This window comes from Aegilops tauschii, chromosome 3 (assembly GCF_002575655.3).
Source record: "Aegilops tauschii subsp. strangulata cultivar AL8/78 chromosome 3, Aet v6.0, whole genome shotgun sequence".
Classification (NCBI taxonomy): domain Eukaryota; kingdom Viridiplantae; phylum Streptophyta; class Magnoliopsida; order Poales; family Poaceae; genus Aegilops; species Aegilops tauschii.
Window position 1 is genome coordinate 448,608,472 of NC_053037.3, and position 4,873 is coordinate 448,613,344.

Sequence of the window (4,873 nt, forward strand, 5' to 3'; positions counted from 1 at the left end):
GTAACTAAGCTGCAGCAAGGTAACCCAATCCTTTTTGTTGCAAAGGACAGGCCAGAACGGTCTCTTATAATAAGCAAAGCGTTCTTGAGGACACACGGTAATTTCATCTAGTCACTTTCATCGTGTTTCTTTGATTCACGTTCGCTACTTTGATAATTTGATATGTGGGTGGACCAATGCTTGGGTGTTGTTCTTACTTGAACAAGCCTCCCACTTATGATTAACCCCTCTCGCAAGCATCCGCAACTACGAAAGAAGAATTAAGATAAATCTAACCATAGCATTAAACATATAGATCCAAATCATCCCCTTACGGAATAGCGCATAAACTAGGGTTTAAGCTTTTGTCACTCTAGCAACCCATCATCTAATAACTACTCCACAATGCATTCCCTTATGCCCAAAGATGGTGAAGTGTCATGTAGTCGAAGTTCACATGACACCACTGAGAGAATCAACAACATACATATCATCAAAATATTGAACGAATACCAAATTCACATGATTACTTATGACGAGACTTCTCCCATGTCCTCAAGAACAAAAGTAACTACTCACACATCATATTCATGTCCAAGATCAAAGCGGTATTGAATAGCATAATGGATTTGAACATATAATCTTCCACCAAATAAACCAACTAGCATCAACTACAAGATGTAATCAACACTACTAGCAACCCACAGGTACCAATCTGAGGTTTTGATACAAAGATTGAATACAAGAGATGAACTAGGGTTTGAGATGAGATGGTGCTGGTGAAGATGTTGATGAAGATTGGTCCTCCCACGATAAGATGATTGTTGGTGATGACGATGGCTTCGATTTCCCCCTCCCGGGAGGGGGGGGGGGGAAGTATCCCCGGCCGAATCGCTCCGCTGGAGAGCAAAAGTGTTTCTTATTTTTTCTAGGGCAAATGGGCTTATATACTAGAAGATGGGCATCAGAGGCTGGCCAGGGGCCTCACGGGCGCGCCCTGGTGCCTCGTGGGCACCTGGGTGGCCCCCTCTGGTATTTCTTTCTCCAATATTTTTTATTATTCCAAAATAAATCTCCGAGGAATTTCAGCTCATTTGGAGATGTGCAGAATAGATATCTTTGACATAGCCTTTTCAGGTCCATAATTCCAGCTACTGGCAATCTACCTCTTCATGTAAATCTTGCATACTAAGAGAGAAAAGGCATTAGAATTGCTCCACGTTGTTATATTGATTAAAAACACTATAAATAACGGAAAACATGATGCAAAAGGGACGTATCAGACACCTCCAACAAGGTTGGCAGGGCCAAGGCCGCCGCTAGGGGAACAACGGCGGGGTTTAGCATTGGCCGCAGTGGCCCTCCGCTCAATGTAGGAGGAAGCGGAATGGCTCCTCCGCGAGTGCTAGGCGACGGCCGGGCAAGGCTATCGTGGCCCTGTGCCCTTTCACCGATGGAAGGACGACGACGATGATACATGCGGTGATGGCGATGCGGCAAGCCAGGGAGACCACGCATACAAGGTTGTCGTCCACTACAAGTTAGCCTCCTCTTTTTTAGTTTTTAGTTAAGCGGTCAAAATATCATCCGTTATGTAAATTATGTCCAAACTATGCCGAAATCCGTCGTGTTTGATAATATTTGTCCGGTTTATTCAACTTTGTTTTGAAATGTATGCGGGCACGGTTGGATGACCGGCTCCCGCATCACTGTCCATGAATTGGTACCCGCCGGTTCAATGACGGAAATGGTGTCCGATTTGAGGGGTCAGCATTGGAGATACCTTTACATGTATTTACAGAACGTAGTTGTGTTCATGTCTTTTGTTGTTTGAGTGATGTTGCTGGCGTAAAGTTCTTCTAAACTAAAAAGTCGTCCACAAACACAACAAAAATATTTACCAGGTTTCCTACAATAGCACTTTAGAATTATGCTTGAAAGGAAATTATGGGAGATAAACTCAAAGATCCCGTATAATGGAATTCTAGAAGGATTGCTCTTTCCAGCTAAGAGATACATTTTTTTGCGGGGAGCTAAGAAATACATTATTATGATATTGGTAGGTAAGAATTCATAATCTTGTTGTGTTTTTTGTATGATAAACTAAGAAAACTTCTATTCATAACGAGTTCACTTAATGACTAGTGCCTAGACTTAGATTTTGCACCATGACTCTTTACTCCCAGGTACGACTGTGGTAAGACTCACTAGCATCGCCTACCATCGAGGTGCCAACACAAACAATGAAAAACCAACTAAGCTATATCGGGATGCGATGGTATCGGCAACAAAACGATCCAAGCTGCCAAACGCATCTAAAGGCTCATGTCTATGAGCAAGCTTGGCTTTTCACTCTGCGGCTCAAATTCTCCATGCATCCCATTCCTATCCACTCTGAATCAATCGCACTTGTCACACTCCTCCTCTCCAGTCTCCACACTCATCCATACTCTTTTTTCTTACAATTTGCTTTTGTTGTTGTTTTTAGTTTTCATTCCGTGGTCTAGCTAGGGAAGGAAACTAGCTATTTTGTTTGCCGGGATGGAACACCGGATAAATAGACTAGTGTAGCATACGGATTGGAAGTGCAATAAATGTATACTTCACTACATCACCGTTCCCCAACCAGCTCAGCTACTCCCGATTTGATTATTTACTGCTGTGAGGCCTGATGGACATCTTGTCAAAGAAATTTTTTAGATAGTACTCCCTTCTTTCCGGTTTATAGGGCTCAATTCAAAAATCTCATCAACCAAGGTAGATGATGAGTGATGAAATACTTTTTGTAGTTTGCAAAAGCACCCAACTAATGCTTTTATTTTCTTCAAAAAATTATGTTTATCAATGTATTAATTGCAATACATGCATGCATAAAGTACATGCATTGGTCAATTTTCTCTTAATACTTGCATGCAATGATTTAATGCAACTTGGAATCTGAACATGTGATGGGGAACAACCAAATTGAGCCTTATAAAATGAAAAAACTAAAATTTTAAGATAAGCCTTATAAACCGGAAAGGAGGGAGTAAAATACATTTTACTACTAAATCAAGGTGTAGTATTACTGTATTAGGTTGATCCAACAATTTGATCTTGTAAAGCAATTTAGGTATTTCCTATTTGATTTAGCAAGGGGTAATTTGGCCATCGTTGTTTGGAGTTCTTTTGTCCGGTCCTTCCCTAAGCTCTTTGGCTGCAGTCGCCCTCCACCGCTCTTAACAGCCCATCAGACAGAAAATCACCTTCTCAGCTCGGGCTGAGAAACTCCATTTCCATGTGGGAAAGTCACCCTCTCAGTCTGAGAAACTCCACTTCCACTTTCATGCATGTGCAACATCTTAAGCTTAGGCTATGTTCGGTGACCCTTCAATCCACGGTCACGGAGCGGAGCGGGTGGAGCATCGTATTAAGGCCCTGTTCGGAGTCACTCGGCTCCTAAAAATACTTTTGTTTCCCAGTTCTGTACTTTTTAACTCCAACTCCGAGAGCGGAGTGGTGGAATGGTGGGGCTCCGAACAAGGCCTAACCGCTTCATAAATTATAACTGGCTGCCGCTCCGCTCCAGAATACTTGTTTGGAGCCGGAGGGAGTCCGATCAGGCTCTTACTTTCCTCTTACTTACAGCATACTTGTTTGAGCCTATCTGACGCTCGAACACCCTGAAGTAGTATAGAGCAAGGCCACTCCAAAGATAAGCTCAGGCGATGACGAGAAGGCAAACAATGAGGCAATCACCCTCCATATCCGCAGATTTCCGTAAAGATTCTGCATTAGAAAAGGGGATGGTGAGCTCAATCAGCTGCATTTCGCAACATTTTCCGTGAGATCCCCAGACACCTAGCGAACCGCAGCTCAAACAATAGGATCTAGTACACGCACTGGGTAGTGGGTAGGGTAGGTCGACTTGCCTGGTGGGACAGGCCGAGGTCGAGGAAGCGGGAGCGGAGGCCGAAGGGGACGGAGAAGAGCGCGGCGGCGACGACCACGGCCCTCGACACCGGCGCATTGTCTGCAGCAGAGCAAATCGGGCCTGCTGGTCAGATCGCACTACCGATGCTGCGAGTTATAGCAGTAGACAAGCAAGGAGAAAGAAGGCCAAGAGGGGAATCGAGACTTCGATTCAGTTTTAGGGGAAAGTAGTACGTTGCGTACGGAAACCCGGAAGCCCGCCGCTCATCGCCGCCGGCCAGGAGGGGGGCTGGAGGAGACGTGCGTGCGGCCGGGTGTCCCGTCTGGTGCTTTTGTCGGTGGATGCGGCCGCGGGGCAGGCGGCGCGCCGACGGAGCAGCTTCAGGGTCGAGCCGAGTCTGACCTGTGGAAGTGCAACACACGTGGAGCTGGCCGGTGGGACCGTGGAAGTATTGTGTTTTCATACTCACTTCATCCGGTACTCTATCCATTCCACAATGTAGTGTCTATAAATTTTCGTGAAAGTTAAACTTTGCCAACTTTGACCGAGTGTATAGAGAAGACTATCTACATGTATCCAATGATGTGCATTTGGTATTTTGAATGTACCTACTTTTCTCTATAAATATGGTCAAAGTTTGTAATGTTTGACTTTTGCAAAACTCTATAGGCACTACATTATGGAACGGAGGGAGTAATATAATATAAGGAACGGTTGACATTTTATGATCTTCGTGACACGACTTCTACTATGATTTTCAGTCAGCATATACGAATCAAAATTGTTTTACAAGAAATACGGCGATATTTTGTATACATGTTCAATTCATATACTTTGGTATATAAATAATCGTCAAAATCATGCGTTAAAGACCACGCAAAGTTACACGTGCCGTACATTTTAAGAAGAAGGGAGTTATAAGGAGTTGCAAGACGAGACAGGTTCACTTCAAGGTTAAATAACTAAGTTTGTGAGGTGCTT

At 44.0% G+C, this 4,873-nt stretch overlaps 1 long non-coding RNA gene across 1 annotated transcript; it reads right to left on the minus strand.

Moving 5' to 3' along the window:
* Window positions 1–368: 368 nt before the first annotated feature.
* Window positions 369–4,312, minus strand: LOC109765988 (uncharacterized). The gene is made up of 3 exons (XR_012205308.1): window positions 4,126–4,312; window positions 3,891–3,991; window positions 369–3,747 (listed from the first exon to the last, which is right to left on the minus strand). It is a non-coding gene; the product is annotated as an uncharacterized lncRNA (long non-coding RNA).
* Between the last annotated feature and the right edge of the window lie 561 nt (window positions 4,313–4,873).